Source organism: Taudactylus pleione, unplaced genomic scaffold (genome assembly GCF_031769625.1).
Source record: "Taudactylus pleione unplaced genomic scaffold, aTauple2 ptg000763l, whole genome shotgun sequence".
NCBI classification, from domain to species: Eukaryota; Metazoa; Chordata; class Amphibia; order Anura; family Myobatrachidae; genus Taudactylus; species Taudactylus pleione.
Genome location: NW_028285165.1, coordinates 1321215 through 1340808, shown reverse-complemented (window position 1 = coordinate 1340808; position 19594 = coordinate 1321215). Strand labels below are relative to the sequence as shown.

Here is a 19594-nt window from a genome sequence, read left to right as displayed (position 1 = left end):
CACTTTGTGTCATTAGGCCACACACACTCACGGAATAATGCAGCTAATTGTGGGTCTCTGAAGAGGGGCTGAGCCAATATGATGCAATTCAATGTCATATTGGTCCTGCCCAATCCTCATGGAGCCAGATATTTCAGCATTATGATTCATGTTCCGCCCATGTCACTAGGAAGCAGAAGGGATGCGAGAGGGCCACCTATTCTCCTGGGTGTCTGGTGGATGCCCTGAATATTTAGGAGAGAATGTAAGTATGGTATAAATAAAAAGCTGTCCAATATTTGTGGACTACATGCAAAATAGGCCAGTATTTACACTGCCTCCATTTGCTGATAACACTCTTCCACACTATATGGATGCATACAAGTGCTTCTTAGTTATGATGGCTTTTTATATGATGGCATCTTTTTTGATACTTTATTAAAATCATTTCTTCTGACATTGGACTATGTGGTATCATTGTTGGATAACTTTTGGTGCTTGTAATATATATATATATATATATATATATATATATATACATACATACAGTCATGCCCTTATATTAAGGCTGAATCGGAAAAAAAATGAATTCTCCCATAGAGAACTCCCAAAGGGGGGGTATGGTGTTTAAGGGGCTACACCTCAAAAGCTATTGGAGGTACTGAGCTGAAATTTGGAATGGATGGGTAGAAAAAATTAGGACTTGGGAGTAATCAAAATTTCCAACTGTCAGTGTTTTCTGACACTCTCAGATAGGACCACTTTTCTGCTGTTCTCTATGGGGGACAGGCATAATTCAGGGTAGGAGGCGAATTTAGACTTGGGGTTTGTCTTGTAGGCAGCTATTGTTCCAGGGAAGGTGCTTTTGGGTTCAGGTAAATTAGAAAGTTACAGTTTTTAAACTATTACTTCATAAATGCGCCATTATACAGATAGGCTGCGCAACAAGTTGAAGCTCCCTAAGTTGGTGCCTCCAGCAGGGGGCTGTACTGACTGTGGTTTCACCTGGGTGCACCAAAGTGGCTGTCCTTTGCAGGCATTAGTGGCGGCAGAACTCGGCAATTGTAGTGGGCACTACCGGTGACAGAGACCCGGTGACTGTGTGGCAGTTAGCCATGTGGGGACCGGCAGTGGTGTGAGCATCAGCAGCAGCACTGTGGGTAGCAGCGGGATCCGGAAGTGGCGGGACCAGGTGTTCGGCAGTGGTGCTCATTTCAATTCAAAGATTGCCACCGTGAGTCAATCACGGCTCATGTTGTGATCACCCTGCCCCCTCAGCTGGCTTATATAAGCCTGTATGAGGCACCGGCATGGCAGTCCGATGGTGGGGAGGCAGCAGTGAAGAGCTGCCGAAGAAAGAAGACGCCGGACGTCTTAGTGGGCGGTGGCCATACAAAAGAGCTGACACAGGCTGCCGCCCACTAAGTGAAGATGCCGGAAGTCCAAGTGGGTGGGGGCCATGCAAAAGAGCTGACACAGGCTGCCACTAACTAGCTGAAAATGACACATAAGCCCCATGGAGTTGGCAGCCATGCAAAAGAGCTAAGTGGCTATCACCCCCTAGGCAAAGATGCCGAAGCCTTGGTGGGTTGGTGCCCATCAGATGAAGATGCTGAATTCGTGGCAGGTTGGTGCTTTCCAGGCAAAGACGCCGAAGCTCTGGCAGGTTGGTGCCTGCCAGGCAAAGACGCCGAAGCCATGTCGCGTTGGTGACCACCAGGTGAAGAGGCTGAAGCCCTGGCGGGTTGGTGCCCACCAGACAAAAATGCCAAAGACCTTGCAAGTTGGCACCCACCAGGTGAAGATGATGAAGACCTGGGGTGGTGGCGGCCACGTAACAGAGCTTAAAGGCCGCCGCCCCCCAGGTGAAGGTGCAGCCAAACAAATTATTTAAAAAAAAAATTTTGCAGATTATTTCAATATTTATTTTACAAGTGTACTACAGGTACCAGTCGGCCCTTAATGCCCCGCTTGCAGGTACTTGTGGTTCTCCAAATACCAGCATGCAGGAGAGGCTTCCTGGGACCTGTAGTTTACCTGCAAAAGACAAGATTCTTTCAAATGCACCACACTACACAATCAACCCAGAACAAACCACCCACCACCCAGGGGTGTAGGGGATAGCCACAGGCTATCAGCCTAAGCCTTTGGTGCTCTGGAGAGAGGCACCCCTTTATTGGGGGTCTCCAGCTACCCAGGGATCCCCGGCCTGAGCTGAAGAGTGGTCAGGGTTAATGGACCCAGTGAAAGGGCTCCCCTGGCTGTGGCATTAGCCCCTCGCTAAAAAAAAGTGCTGGTTCTGGTAAATACAGGGGAACCCTACTCATTTCTTTTCCACTGTATTTTCAGAACCAGGACCGGACTAAAGCCCAGTGCTATTTGCCAAAAGTACTGTGGACCCCTACATAATTTGTCCTCTGTATTTTGACAAACCAGGGCTGGTTCTGACAAGCCTGGACCCCTATGTCATTTGTCCTCTGTATTTTCACAACCAGGACCAGTGTAAAGATGGTTGTGCATTGGGGAGAGCACGTTACACAATCAACCCAACACCCAGCGCCCAGGGGTGCCGGGGAATAGCCCCAGGTTATCAGCCTAGCCCTGGGGTGCCATAGCCAGGGGGACCCTTTTATTATGGGGTCCCCAGATCCCCAGGGATTCCCAGACAGAGATGACTAGCAGTCAGGGGTAATGCTTTGATTGGGGGACCCGGTGAAAGAGCTCCGCTGGCTGTAGCATTACCCCCGCCACTAGAAAGTGTCCGGTGCTGGTTATGCAATTTACAGGAGAACCCTACTCATTCTTATCCCCTGTATTTTCAGAACCAGCATTGGATCAGAGCACAGTGCTGGTTGCGCTAAATACAGGGCACCCCATATGTTATTTATCCCCTGTATTTTGGCAACCAGCACAGGTTCTGAATAGCCCGGTGCTGGTTATGCTAAATACAGAGGACCCATACATTGTTTGTCCCCTGTATTTTTACAATGAGGACTGGCAGTGAAAAGCCCAGGGCTTTGAGGGTATGTCATTTTATTTTATTTTTATATTACACATATTAATTTTTTAACAGATGCATAGACGGATGTCACTGATACGTCCATACATCTGTCTTATTGATTTTATTTTCTCAGGTGCATGCCCAGCACTAGTGAGCCCTGCTGTCACCTGCTAATGCACTACCCCACACCCCCACTGCTGTCACTGCCCTGCACACCTGCAGCTCGCCCCCGCAGCTGTATCTCCCTCTGCCAAAACTCTCCCTCCCAAAACTCCTCCTGTGTTCTGTCCCATCCTCCACACATGCTAGTGTACCATTTTTTTGCCCTTCTCCCCTGCAGGTGGCCCAGTTTGCTCCTCCAAACCCTGATGGTTAATAAATTATAAAAAAAAGCTATGAAATTGCAAAAAACAAAAAACCTTACAGTTTCCCTTTAAGGCTTAAGACATGATCTGAAATTTCAGAAAACCTACTGAATTCCTGCCACTCAAACTTAAAAAAAAGCAATGAAATTCCGATCATTAAGGCTGACGCCTTAATGGATGTGCAATAGAGATATGGTATGCCATCACATCCTGTGTATAACTGCAGATAGACTGCATGTATGTATTCCAATGAGCACACAATTCTGTGAATTAGCAGCTCCACCATTTTGTGAGTGACAGTAATCTCACTCTGTGAGAGTGCTGATTCTGCAGTTAACCACAGGGTGTGATGGCATACCATATCTGTATTGCGCAAGAAATCGAATTGTTAATGAACTTCAAAGATTAAGAAAATCCCATGTGTCAATCAATTCAACACGCAAAGTAAATTTATCAAGAAAATAGCTATACAACTATGGCCATTAGTAACAACAGATCCTGATCTTCCTTTGTTACATAATACGTCAATCATGCCCAGTTATCCCAGAGGTAGAAATGTAAGGTACATTATCATCAAAACAGATATCTCTGGGTTTGATAAATCTAACAAGAGCTTTCTGAGCAGAAAGAATGGTTGCTATAAATGCCTTGGTTGCGTGACTTGTAATTATCTTATTATTGGTAATGAGATTAGGCACCCTTTCAGGGAAGAAATTTAACATTAGATGGCCTCTCACTTGAACGTCAAAATTCATATGTCATCAGCTGCCCATGTGGCCTCTACTATGTTGGTAAAACAAAGAGAGAATACCCCAACATAGGAGTGCCATACGGGCATCATTACAGACAGGTAACAGTGAACAACCAGTGGCCCGGCATTTTGCCGAGCACAAACATAGCATGGCTACCTTATGTTACAGGATTGTGGATCCATGTACAAGTTACATTGAGGGGTGGTAACAGAGCTAAAATCTGTTACAGCTTGAATCCCGATGGATCCACCGTTTGAGTACTTTACAACCCAGCAGGTTAAATGACAGACTGGGTCTATCTAATTTTTTTATAGTTTATACAGTGGGAGCTGTCATGTTGGAGTACATCATATAATATACAGCATTTCCATGGTACTTTTTTAGATATTTATGGCATTAATTCCAATGTGGACAGTCATTATGTTATATTCAGTGTGGTAATTACCTTCTCTATTAATTCATCATGTTGGTTTATGTATACATTATTTATCTCTTTTAACAGTAGCTTTACTAGTCTCTCTGGTTTTCATTTTAGCTTAGGGCACGTACACAGTGTTTGATTACATAACTAATGGTGTGTCTTTCACAGCATTCACTTTTATGACATGTTGTTCTAATGGGTTTTAAGACTAGCTATGTATTCGCATAGTTTATTATGTTTTATATACCTTTTTACGTTCTTCATAACTTTATATATATATATATATGTGTGTCATGTCCCTTTTTTGACATGTCTTAATCACGTATTAATGACACTTATGTGTATTTTTGAAGATTGGTTTTGCTACAGGTGTGGCATTTTTTCATACTATTTATATAATGACATTCACATTGAGTGTACCCTAGGGCACTTGTAGTAAACACACACTGTCTTTGTTTATTTATCTTCAGTATTGCCATTACTACAGCCTGAATCCTGGAGTGATCACTTCCGGTGATTGGGGAGACACTGATGGGGGGGGATCATGGAGGAAAGCCTATTTAAATGTTTGTTTGATGTGGAATGTGTTATCCTGAAGAAGGGGACTTTTTCCCCGAAACATTGATGAAACATTGATGTTTTGCACTATGGGCCCAATTCAGAGCCGTTTGCAAGCGCTGTGTGCTCGCAAGTGGCTCGATGGTAATGCCCTGTGCATGCGCAGCGTCCAGCATGCACATGTGCAAGCCCCGCTGAGTGACTGAAATTCAGTCGCTGCGGGGCTCGCAACAAGACGGGGAGGCTGTCAATGTTGATTGACAGCTCGTCCTGTTTTGTGGGTGGGTAGGGGGGTGGCCGAATAAATGCTGGCGCTCCCTTAGGAACGCCTGGCATTTGTCACTATTGATGTCAGTAGTGGATTTCCTGCTCTATTACAGCAGGAAGTCCACTCGGGCTTGCGGCAGCCAAGACCCTACCCCAAGGTCTCGTCGCAAGTCCAATGGTCACGATAATTGCAACGGTCTCCAGCCCGCTCGCACAAGCTGTGGGTGGTCAGCAGTGAGCGGCTCTGAATCAGGGCCAATGTTCTAATGAATTTTCACTCTATTTTGAAGTCTCTGAGTGCCGCCCTATTTCGTTTTGGATGTACGTGGAGGTTCCTCCCTCCTAAGGAAGGCACCAGAGCAAGGAGTTGCCCAGAGGGGTCCCCAGAGTGCCGGGCTATTTGGTTCATATGTATACTGTATATTGGGGCATTTAAGAGAGGAAGGGGCCCGTGTTCAGCTTCCGTTTGGGCCCCCTCCTCTCTGTTAGCAGCTCAGTGGCACTGAGCACTGTAGAATCTACTGCGCATGCGTGGGTCTCCAGCAAAATGGCGCCCGCGCCTACTTTCCTGGGGACATCTTTTCTGCGCATGCGCAGGTCACTGTGAAAATGGTGCTGCCATTTTCCCAGTGAGTGTTTGCTGCTCTGCATCAGGGTCGGCAGAGAGGTAAGTATAAGTACCTATGGGTGCAGGGTGTGCGGTGTGGCATCTCTGGCCCCAGGGGACCGTGTGCACCGCATACCTTGCACCCATTATAAAGACGCCCATATATATATATATATATATATAGGTAGAAGAAATAGCAGCACTCCTGGGACTTCAAAATAAAGGACACAGCATGCAGCTCTTATTGCCAACGTTTCAGATGTTTACTCCATCTTTTCTCAAGGACAAGCAAAAAACAGACAAACTCACCTATATATACACCAACACCCACAAGTAAACCATCGGCGATCACTCTCCCTCCGGATGCAGACATGATGACATCATCCACAACATCGGAAACAGAGGGATGGCCCAGCACCATGGTAACAGATAAACAAAAATATATCCAAACATATAGTAGTGAAAACAATACATCTACATTGCGCACATGCAGCTAAATAGAATAAAGTCACTTTACACAGCAAAACATAGTTTATTAGATCATCTAGTATTCTAACTGTAATGGCTACACGAACGTGACTCTCAAAATCACTGCCCCCTGGGGATACGGTATTCAACCTAAAAATCCAACGCGCCTCTAAACGAAGTAACATATTAGCGCGATCACCACCCTTAGTCAATGAAGGAATATGATCCACTAACTTATACCTAAGGGTCGCCAATGTGTGTTTGGCATCACGAAAATGCCGGGCAATAGGCTGGTCTATAGCCTTGCCTTGAATCGCAAGTCGTATAGCAGATCGATGCTGCGCTGCTCTTTCTTTAAACATGGATATGGTCTTACCTACGTAGGCAAGACCACAGGGACATTTAATTACATAGATCACGTATCTCATGGAACAAGTCAGTACATGATAAAATGGGGATATTTTTACCCGAATGAGCCTGTGTGATATATGGCCCAATTTCCAATTGACTACAGGTGGTACAACCTGTGCACCTGTAGCATCCATTAGGTTTAGACATAAAGTGACTGGGATGGGAACGTCCACAGTCAGTAATGTCATTATGTACAAGGGCATCTCTCAGATTGCGACCCCTCCTATAGCAATTGAGTAAATTAGTGTCTTTTAAATGGTAAATTCCTATCAGTCTTCAACAAGGACCAAAACTTTTTAGACAAATACCCAATATGTTTACTGTGATAGGAGTACGTACTGACAAATGGGCACATCTTTTTAGCAGCATTCTTCTTCGGAATAAGGCTCTCTCGAGGTAGCTCCAATGCCCTCTTCTTAGCAAATAAAAGCTCTGATTCCACATAACCTCTCTGGAGAAATGTATTCATCATAATATCAATCTGACGTTCCACTTCCTGATCATCACTTGTTATCCTCCTAATACACAAGAATTGCGAATACAGTTAGCCTTTTTTCATTGGTAGGGGATGCATACTATGAGCGTGAAGAAGAGTGTTCCTGTCTGTAGGTTTTGTGTATACGCTGGTCACTATCGCGCCATTAACGCTGTTAATTAAGACATCCAAATAATGTACTTGATTTTCATCACATTCATAGGTAAATTTGATATGTTTATCCCTTTGATTGATCATTTCCATTTCATCAGAGAATTCTGCCATGGTGCCCTTCCAGAAGATAAATATATTGTCTATGTAATGTGTGAAGAGAAGAATTCTCCTCCAAATGATGGGTTGCGCCAGAACAATACTTCCTCTATCAAAAACATATAAGAGTTGGTAAAGGCCGGAGCCACATTCAAGCCTATTGCACAACCCTTCACCATTGAAGAAAAAATAATTCAAAGTCAGGGTTTTATGCAATAATGTCAGAAAAACTCCAAATCCGGACCTTTAGAATATGTGTTATTTAAAAGCATATTCATAACAACTTCCAATCCCTCTTTATGGGGTATGCTGGTGTAGAGGCTCACCACATCCACCACACACATCAGGAATTTCTCCAGTACATTCTTCACCTTCTGTAATTTTATCAATAGATCAGTTGAATCTTTCAAGAATGTGTCTTGATGCTGTATCACCGGCTGTAAAAATTAGTCAAGATATTTGGCTATATTTTGCATGAGAGAGTCTCTCACAGCAATAATAGAATGGCCTGGGGGGCAGGTCGGATGTTTGTGCACCTTGGGTAAGGTATATAGGATTGAGGTTTTAGGAAAGTCACAGGTAAGCACCTCTAATGTCATTTTATCAATAATGCCAACTCCATGTGCTTGTTTGAGTATAGCATCAATTTCATTCTTATATTGCACCACTGGATCTTGGTCTAATTTTCTGTAAACTGTAATATCATTTAGTTGTTTATAGATTTCTTCAATATAAACTGACCGATCCTGAAGGACAGTGGCCCCACCCTTGTCAGCGGGCCTTATAACAATAGGTTTACAACTGCTCAAATTTTTAAGAGCTTGAGATTCTTCATATGTGAGATTGTTAGGTATATAAATATCTGTTTTCACAGAATCAGTTGCTGATTGATCAACCATATGAATATAGTTCTTAATCAAGGCACTATGGGTCTGTGGCTCAAAGCATGACTTCTTCGTAAAGGGGTGGTTCATAGGAGTCAATTGTGATTCTACAGGTTTATTATAGAAAAATTCCTTCAGTTTAAGATTACCATCTCCATAGGTCCACTGACCAACCAATGTGATCAAACTTAGAAGAAGGAACATATAAAAGACCCTTGTTAAGTAGGGATCACTCAGAGGGTGAAAGCTCATAGGAGGAGAGATTAATAACTAAGGTCCTCCTGTTGTACCTTCTTCTCCCTCTCCCCTTTGTCTGCTGCGGTGGGTCTTGGTACGTACCCTTCCGCCGCCTATGGCACGGGTGATCACACCTAAAGGGGGTCTCTGGTTGGATGTATTTGGTAGCACTTCTCCCTCACTTTGTGTAGAAGCTTCAGCTGAGGAAAGGTCAGTGTCTGGAGGATTCCTGACCGATTTTCGCCAATGACCTCTTTCTTGTTGCCTCCATCGGCGAGTTTTGCCCATTGCCCATGTGTACCCATGGGCAATGGGCAAAACTCGCCGATAGAGGCAACAAGAAAGAGGTCTTTTTTAGAGGATCGGTGAAACATTTGGTAATACCCAACTTGATGTATTATGTGACCATGGCCCTCATTCAGAGCCACTCGCTAGCGGCAGTACGCTCGTTCCGAGCGATGTTCGCACATCTGCGCATGCGTACGGTTTTTAGTACGCATGCGTGAACCAGTCAGTGCGGCTGAAAATTGTTTGTATGCAATATAGCGAGTGCCTGCTATTTTGAGTGACAGAATGAGGCGTATGTGGGTGGTAACAGGGGAAGGTGCTTGAAAACGGGGAGTGGAGATCAGAACGCAGGAGTGCTTAAAGGTCAAAACGGGCGTTTTATGGGTGTGCATAATTAATCCAGCAGCGTCATTGACCACGTCACTTGGTTTTTTTTAACTCAGAACTGCTCGCAAAATAGCGGTAGAAAAAACCAACCACAAGAATAGCGAGCAGTTCATATCCTGTTCGATGTACTTGATTAATCTAATAAATAGCGGACATGACGTATTGTGCGTGCGGCCAGGGGGCAGACTTAGAGGTGTGAACAGACTGCAATGTGCGAACGGATCATTTGAATAGCCACCCCTTGTTTTTGAACGAACGAACGCAAATAGCGAACGGCTCTGAATGAGGGCCCATGTGTTATTAGCTTTTTTTTGCTGGTTCAATACGTGTCTATTCCATAATATTGGCATGATATGCAGACAATCTATGTATACTGTAGCTGTGATTTCACCTTGTTATGGATTATATGCATTACGTTTTGGGTAGTGATTTTGAGAGTCACGTTCGTGTAGCCATTACAGTAAGAAAACTAGTTGATCTAATATACTATGTTTTACTGTGTAAAGTGACTTTATTCTATTTAGCTGCATGTGCGCAGTAGAGATGTATTGTTTTCACTACTATATGTTTTGATATGTTTTTGTTTATCTGTTACCATGGTGCTGGGCCGTCCCTCTGTTTCTGGTGTCGCGGATGATGCCATCATGTCCGCGTCCGGAACAAGAGTGATCGCCGATGGTTTACATGTGGGTGTTGGTGTATATATAGGTGAGTTTGTCTGTTTGTTACTTGTCCTTGAGAAAAGATGGAGTAAACATCTGAAATACTGGCAATAGGAGCTTCGTGCTGTGACCTTTATTTTGAAGTCCCAGGAGTGCTGCTATTTCTTCTACCTGTGTTATGGGTCCATTATAGAACATTGGATGTGCACCCAGGCCATACTTTCTTTAATTGGAGTGCCGGCCGGTCTGCTGTTTGTATATATATATATATATATATGGCAGCAGTCCTGTTAGAGACGATCAGCCCACCAAATTGAATGCAAAAATAGTCTTTGTAAAGCACATAACATATATCCCATGATCAGTTCCACAAAGCTTCCAAGCGTGCAAAGACACTGTATAAACTACATGACAAAAGGGAAACACTTCCCATATAAATGTAAAAGCATTAGATACTCATCGCTTCATGTTAAGAACAGTGATCAGGGTAAGCAGCCCAATGCCCATGCCCGACAGCAGCCGTTTCGGTGCATACGTGCATCTTCCTCCTGGGGCAGCATAATGCATACAGAGCCAGCTCTAACTGATATACACACCTGGCCATCTGTCAACACCCACAATCATCCACAACAAACGCGCTCACCTGTGTAATACTGCTGACCTCTGGGATCTCACTACACACTGCGTGGTATTACCAGAAGTGACATACTGTCCAACTTCCTCTGCAACAGAATGCAAGCCATAGACAGCATAACTAAGCAACCACTGAGGCTGCATAACATGTTCTGTAATCGGAATACAAATGGAATTGCCACGCAACCATAATAATAACATTTGTTACATAATCAGAGCGCATAATGCAAGGGACGAGGCGGACAACGAATGAGCAGGTGTGATATACCAGTACATATACATTCTATATACAAATCAATAATCCCACAAACAATACATAAAGAATACATAAAAAGAAAAGGAAAAAATTAAGGCAAAAAACTGACTATAAAAAAAGGTTATAAAAAACTAGAAAGGCTTAATTCCTCATTTAAACCAACTGGAGAAATTGATTTCAAATCATAAATCCATCTGGCCTCACATTGCAGCAGATTCCTATTTCAATCACCCCCTCTTTTTATTGGTGGAAATTGATCTATAGGTATGACTTTAAAATCCAATGGGCTATGTTTCATTTCCACAAAATGTCGCACTACCGGAGGAGTATTGCCATCCATACTGACAAAGGCTTTTTTAATAGAAGAGTGATGTAGAGCCAATCGTTCTTTAAGCATTCTAATTGTTTTGCCAACGTAAATGCGATTGCATGGGCATTTAATCACATATACTACGAATTTGCTCTCACATGTTAAGCGATGTTTGATCTTATACACTTTTTTTGAAGCTGGATCTTCAAAGGTGCCATCCGTAATCAAAAATCTGCAATTAATACATCCTGGACAACGGAACACTCCATTCTTGGCTGTCAACCAATTTGTAGACTGCTGCTGATTCACATCAGATCTAGTTATATAGTCCTTTAAATTATTGCTCCGTCTGTAGCAGAACATAGGTGGTTCTTTACACAGATCTCCCAAGATAGGGTCAGCTTGAATTATATGCCAGTGCCGAGAAATTGCACGTTTTATTATAGTGGAACTGATGCAATACGTAGTTGCAAATTTAACGCACTCAGATTTTATTTTGACATTTTGTCTCAAAAGCGTAGACCGATCTATTTTCATTCACTTATCGATTGCCTCTTGTACCTCTGATGCGGCGTATCCCCTCTGGATAAACTTATTACCCATTTTTCTCAATTCTGCTGGTAATTTAGACCTATCTGATGTACTTCTAGCAACCCGCACAAGTTGCGAATATAGGAGCCCTTTCTTCAATGGGAGGGGGTGAAAGCTGTCTGCTGTTAATAATGTGCTCTTGTCTGTGGCCTTATTATAGACTACTGTTTCAAAGTGGCCATCTTCCATTTTAATCATCACATCCAAATAGGGTATCACTGATGTGCTAAAATTCAGAGTTAATCTAATAGTACTATCAATAGAATTTAAGTAATTGAAAAACGTGATGAGGTTCTTCTCACCTCCAGTCCACACCACAAAAAGGTTGTCTATAAAACAGACATACAACAAAATGTGTTTTGATAATGGATGTGGTAATATATGTTTTTACTCATAATTCTGCATATATAAATTAGCATACGCCGGGGCCATATTCTAACCCATTGTGGTTCCCCGGCGTTGCAAAAAGAATTAGTTATTAAACAAAAAATAATTCTAATGCAAAATAATGTTAATCAAAAGAATAAGAAAATCAACTGGTGGACCCTTGTAGTGTGGACCGGAGGTGACCGCCTCCCTCACAGCACACATCCCTTCATCATGCGGGATGGTCGTATATAAATTAACAGCATCGAAAGTAACTAACAAGACGCCACTGGAGAGTATGGACAATGCATTCAATTTATAAAAAAAATGAGTGGTATCCTTTAAGTAGAACTCTGGGCCTGATTCAGAGCCGGATGCTCTGACAAGAGCGCTTACTCTGAATCAGGGCCCTCCTACCTCATATTGGAGTGGCCTCCTGGCCGTTCGCATAGCTGTGGCTGACCACCCACAGCTTATGTGAGTGGCCAAAAAAGATGGTCACGATGGTCAAGATCATCACGACCATCAGGCTTGCGACGAGACCCTGTGGCAGGGTCTTGCTGCCGCAAGCCCAGGAGTGCTTTTGGCTCTATCAGAGCCAAAAGCACTCCCACTGACATCACTATTGATGTCAGTGGGGCCGGCCCCAGATGGTAGGCGTTCCCATGGGAAAAGCACTTTTGAACCTAACACTAATGTTCCCTTTATTGACACATTTATATCATTGGTAAAGAAAGAAGTGATGCCTTTGATTGCTAGACAAAAAACCTCCTTTTCCAATCTTACTCATGTCAGAAGCAGTCAATCATAGCATTAAAGAACAACAAAGAAATAATGATACGCCCCACCGATAAGGGCGGTGGTATCGTGATTTTAGATAGGATTGACTATATTAATGAGGTTTCCAGACAGTTGTCTGATGAATCTAATTATATCAAGTTGAGAATGGATCCCACATCGACTTATAAGAAAGAAATTGACAATGTGATTAATTTAGGGTTATGTAATCGTTGGTTGGATGAAGCAACAGCTAGGTTTCTTATGCAGGATTTTCCTGCAATACCTTTGATTTATGTGCTTCCAAAGGTTCACACAACCTTACACAACCCCCCGGGGAGACCGATTATTTCCTCCCGGGGGTCGTTGTGTCAGAGTCTTTCGCAGTATGTTGATTTTTGGCTTCAGCCTGTGATCCAGCAGACAGAGTTCTACTTAAAGGATACCACTCATTTTTTGAATAAATTGAATGCATTGTCCATACTCTCCAGTAGCATCTTGTTGGTTACTTTCGATGTTGTTAATTTATATATGAAAATCCCGCATGATGAAGGGGTGTGTGCTGTGAGGGATGCGGTCACCTCCGGTCCACACTACAAGGGTCCACCAGTTGATTTTCTTATGCTTTTGATTCACATTATTTTGCATTAGAATGATTTTTTGTTTAATAACGAATTATTTTTGCAACGCCGGGGAACCGCGATGGGTTCGAATATGGCCCCGGCGTATGCTAATTTATTTATGCAGAATTATGAGTTAAAACATATATTATCACATCCATTATCAAAACACAATTTTTTTTATGTTCGTTTTATAGACGACCTTTTTGTGGTGTGGACTGGAGGTGAGAAGAACCTCATCACGTTTTTCAATTACTTAAATTCTATTGATAGTACTATTAGATTAACTCTGAATTTTAGCACATCAGTGATACCCTATTTGGATGTGATGATTAAAATGGAAGATGGCCACTTTGAAACAGTAGTCTATAATAAGGCCACAGACAAGAGCACATTATTAACAGCAGACAGCTTTCACCCCCTCCCATTGAAGAAAGGACTCCCATATTCGCAACTTGTGCGGGTTGCTAGAATTACATCAGATAGGTCTAAATTACCAGCAGAACTGAGAAAAATGGGTAATAAGTTTATCCAGAGGGGATACGCCACATCAGAGGTACAAGAAGCAATCGATAAGTGCATGAAAATAGATCGGTCTACGCTTTTGAGACCAAATGTCAAAATAAAATTTGAACGCATTAGATTTGCAACTACGTATTCCATCAATTCCACTATAATAAAACGTGCAATTTCTCGGCACTGGCATATAATTCAAGCTGACCCTATCTTGGGAGATCTGTGTAAAGAACCACCTATGTTCTGCTACAGACAGAGCAATAATTTAAAGGACTATATAACTAGATCTGATGTGAATCAGCAGCAGTCTACAAATTGGTTGACAGCCAAGAATGGAGTGTTCCGTTGTCCAGGATGTATTAATTGCAGATTTTTGATTATGGGTGGTACTTTTGAAGATCCAGCTTCAAAAAAAGTGTATAAGATCAAACATCGCTTAACATGTGAGAGCAAATTCATAGTATTTATGATTAAATGCCCATGCAATCGCATTTACGTTGGCAAAATGATTAGAATGCATAAAGAACGATTGGCTCTAAATCGCTCTTCTATTAAAAAAGCCTTTATCAGTATGGATGGCAATACTCCTTCGGTAGGGCGACATTTTGTGGAAATGAAACATAGCCCATTGGATTTTAAAGTCATGCCTATAGATCAAATTCCACCAATGAAAAGAGGGAGTGATCGAAATAGGAATCTGCTGCAATGTGAGGCCAGATGGATTTATGATTTGACATCAATTTCTCCAGTTGGTTTAAATGAGGAATTAAGCCTTTCTTGTTTTTTATAACCTTTTTTTATAATAAATTTTTTGCCTTAATTTTTTCCTTTTCTTTTTATGTATTATTTATTTATTGTTTGTGGGATTATTGATTTGTATATAGCATGTATAGGTACTGGTATATAACACCTGCTCATTCGTTGTCCACCTCATCCCTTGCATTATGCGCTCCGATTAGGTAAACAATGTTATTATTATGGTTGCGTGGCAATTCAATTTGTATTCCGATTATGGAACATGTTATGCAGCCTTAGTGGTTGCTTAGTTATGCTGGCTATGGCTTGCATTCCGTTGCAGAGGAAGTTGGACAGTATGTCACTTCCAGTAATACCACGCAGTGTGTAGTGAGATCCCGGAGGTCGGCGGCATTACACAGGTGAGTGCATTTGTTGTGGATGATTGTGGGTGTTGACGGATGGCCAGGTGTGTATATCAGTTAGAGCTGGCTCTGTATGCATTATGCAGCCCCAGGAGGAAGGTGCACGTATGCACTGAAACGGCTGCTGTCTGGCATGGGCATTGGGCTGCTTACCCTGATCACTGTTCTTAACATGAAGCGATGAGTATCTAATGCTTTTACATTTATATGGGAAGTGTTTCCCTTTTGTCATGTAGTTCATACAGTGTCTTTGCACGCTTGGAAGCTTTGTGGAACTGATCATGGGATATATGTTATGTTTGTCTCTAACAGGATCATGCACCCACCGGTATACTAAGTTTGAGTGTGCAAGTTTCTCAGTTTTTCCTATATATATATATATATATATATATATATTAGGGATGAGCGGGTTCGGATTTATGAAATTCGACCCCCCCGGAGCCTCCCGATCCGAATCATATCCGAGTCAGGCTCGACTTTTCCCACCTGACTCGGATCTGAATTCAAGGCAAAATGTCATCATCCAGCCTTACGGATCTTGTGGGTTTTGGATTCTATAAAAGGTCCCGCTTCGGCGCCATTTCTCACTCCAGCTGTGGACAGTGAAGAGGAAGGGTGGGAGCTAGGGCTAGTTGGGCTGGGTTGTGCTGCTGTTATCCATAGGGGCTGTGACCACTCAGTCCATAGGGGCTGACTGGGCTGTGTTGTGCTGCTGTTGTCCATAGGGGCTGGCTGGGCTATGTTGTGCTGCTGTTGTCTATAAGGGCTGGCTGGACTGTGTTGTGTAGTGTTCCATAAAGGCTGTAGTCCTAGAGGGGTGCTGTAGTGTTGTCCAGGGGGTGATCTGTGCATCAGGGGTGCTCCCCCAAAGTGCAGTCCAAAAAATTATTTTTTTTAAATTCTGTTTGTGAATTGTGTGTGCAGTAGCCGCACGTGCATAAACAAAGTAGCGCCAAGAGTGCGCCTGTGTCATAAATCAAGGGCGGGCTGGCTTGTTTGTTGAAGGGTGCTGTAACCCCCAAAGTGCACTCCAAAAAAGTAAAAAAAAATGTTTGTGTGTTTGTGAATTGTGTGCGCAGTAGCCGCACATGCATCAACAAAGTAAGGCCAAGCGTGCGTCTGTGTCATAAATCAAGGGCTGGCTGGCTTGACCATTAAAGTGTGCTGTAACCCCCAATGTGCACTCCAAACAAAATAAAAAATTATTTTCTGTGTTTGTGAATTGTGTGCACTGTGGTTGCATGTGCATCAACAAAGGAGCAGCACCAAGCATGCACCTGTGTCATAAGTAAAGGGCTGGCTGGCTCATCTGTTAAAGGGTGGTGTAACCCCCAAAATGCACTCCAAACAAAATAAAAAATTATTTTCTGTGTTTTTGAATTGTGTGCACTGTGGCTGCACGTGCATCAACAAAGGAGCAGCGGCAAGCGTGCACCTGTGTCCCATAAGTAAAGGGCCGGCTGGCTTGTCCGTTTAAGGGTGCCGTAACCCCCAAAAGTGCACTCCAAAAAAAATATATATATATACTTTTTATGTTTGTGAATTGTGTGCACAGTAGCCGCACATGCATCATTAAAGTAGCGTCAAGCGTGCACCTGTGTCATAAGTAAAGGGCCGGCTGGCTTGACCTTTAAAGGGTGCTGTAACCCCCCAAAGTGCACTCTAAACAAAATAAAAAAATATTTTCTGTGTTTGTGAATTGTGTGCACTGTGGCAGCACGTGCATCAACAAAGTAAGGCCAAGCGTGCGCCTGTGTCATAAGGGCCGGCTGGCTCATCTGTTAAAGGGTGCTGTAACCCCCAAAGTGCACTTCAAATAAAAAATAAAAAAAAATTTGTGTTTGTGAATTGTGTGCACAGTAGCCGCACATTCATCAACAAAGTAGCATCAAGCGTGCGCCTGCATCATACGTAAAGGGCCGGCTGGCTTGACCGTTAAATGGTGCTGTAACCCCAAAAGTGCACTCCAAACAAAATAAAAAATATTTTCTGTGTTTGTGAATTGTGTGCGCAGTAGCCGCACGTGCATCTTGTCTGCACTGTATGTGCATCCTCAAAGCAGCAGCACCAAGAGTGCGTCTGTCTGTTAAAGGGTGGTGTAACCCCCAAAGTACACTCCAACAAAAAAAAAACATTTTCTTTTGTGTTTGTGAATTGTCTGCACTGTATGTGCATCCTCAAAGCAGCAGCGCCAAGTGTGCATCTGTCTGTTAAAGGGTGGTGTAACCCTCAAAGTGCGCTCCACAAAAAATAAAAAATATTTTTTTTTCTGTCTTTGTGAATTGTGTGCACCATAGCTGCACGTGCATCAACAATGGAGCAGCCAGCCTGCTCATTTCTTAATGGGTGGTGTAACCCACAAAGTGCACTAGTCTCCAACAAAAATAAAAAATTATTTTCTGTGTTTGTGTGTGCCTTAGCCGCACGTATATATCAATATAACATAAATGGAGGACCAAACATTGTCCCTAAAAATAAAATAGGGAAAGCTCAAGAACCACTTCCTCCTAGTGCTGAAGCTGCTGCCACAAGTCATGAAATAGATGATAACATGCCATCAACGTCGTCTGCCAAGGCCGATGCCCAATGTCATAGTAGAGGGCATATACAATCCCAAATGACAAAGTTCAGGAAAATGACCTTTAAAATACATTTAAATCATCTGAGGAGAAATGTAAACTTGCCAATATGCCAAGGAACGGTTAAGGTCTTTCCCTATGTTCATGACTAGTGGTTCAGCTTCACATGACGATGGAAGCCCTCATCCCACTAAAAAAATTAAACAAGTTAAGCTGGCAAAAGCACAGCGAAGAACTGTGCATTCTAAGAAGATATCACAAATCCCCAAGGAGAGTCCAAGTGTGGTGGCGGTTGCAATGCCTGACCTTCCCAGCACTGGACGGGAAGAGGTGGCTCTTTCCACCATTTGCACACCATCTGCAAGTGCTGAAAGGAGCACCCACAGTCCACTTGCTGATATGCAAATTAAAGATGTCACTGTTGAAGTACAACAGGATGAGGATACTGGTGTACTTGGCACTGAGGAGGAAGTTGGCGAGGAGGATTCTGATGGTGATGTGGTTTGTTTAAATCAGGCTCCGTGGGAGACAGTTGTTGTCCATGGGATGAAAAAGCCCATCACAGTCATGCCTGGGCAGAGGATCAAACATTTCACCTCTTTGGTCTGGAAATATTTCTATCCAAATCCGGACAACTGTCTTGCCATATGTACCATATGTAAAGGTGAAATGAGTAGGGGTAGGGACGTTAACCACCTAAGAACATCCTCCCTTATACATCACCTGCAGCGCATTCATAAAAAGTTACTGTCAAGTTCAGAAACTTTGGCTAAGACCGTAAGCAGTCCAGGGACACCTAAATTCCATTCGTCCTGTTGTATCCAAGCGCCTGCAAACCACACCGTCAACTCCCTCCTCATCAATTTCCTCCATAGTCAGGATCGGAAGTAGTCCTGCAGGCCATGTCACTGACATGACTGACTCTCCTATCCGGGATTCCTTCGGAGGATCCTGCATTGCTACGCCTACTGCTGCCACTGCTGCTGTTGCTGCTGGGAGTCATTCATCATCCCAGAGAGGAAGTAGGAACACCACTACTTTTACTAAACAATTGACCCTTCAACAGTCCTTAGCGAGGAGGATGATGTACGACAGCAGTCATCCTGAAGCAAAACGTATAACTGAGGCCTTGACTGCTATGTTGGTGTAAGGCGTGCATCTGGTATCTGACATTAGTGCAGTGGGATTTAGACAATTGATGGAGGTAGTGTGTCCCCGGTTCCAAACAATCTCGTCTAGATTCCACTTCACTAGGCAGGCGATACCAAGACTGTACAGAAACATCAGAAAAAGTGTCCTCAGTGTCCTGAAAAATGCGGTTGTACCCAATGTACACTTAACCACAGACATGTGGACAAGTGGAACAGGGCAGTCTAAGGACTATATGACTGAGACAGCCCACTGGGTAGATGTATCACCTTACGCAGCAACAACAGCAGCGTCACCAGTAGCGGCATCTCAGAAACGCCAGCTCGTTCCAAGGCAGGCTACGCTGTGTATCACCGGTTTCAGTAAGAGGCACACCACCGACAACCTCTTAGAGAAACTAAGGGAAATCATCGTCCAGTGGCTTACACCACTTAGACTCTCCTGGGGATTTGTGATATCTGACAATGCCACCAATATTGTGCGGGCATTACATCTGGGCATATTCCAGCACGTCCGATTTTTGCTAACACATTAAATTTGGTTGTGCAGAATTTTCTGAATAGTGACAGGTGCGTGGAGAAGACGCTTTGGGAGGCCCAAAACAT

The 19594-nt window shown here is 43.2% G+C and overlaps 1 pseudogene; it reads right to left on the bottom strand.

The window, feature by feature from the left end:
• Positions 1 to 19594, bottom strand: part of LOC148476862 (putative methyltransferase DDB_G0268948) — an 86164-nt pseudogene that overhangs the window by 33136 nt on the left and 33434 nt on the right.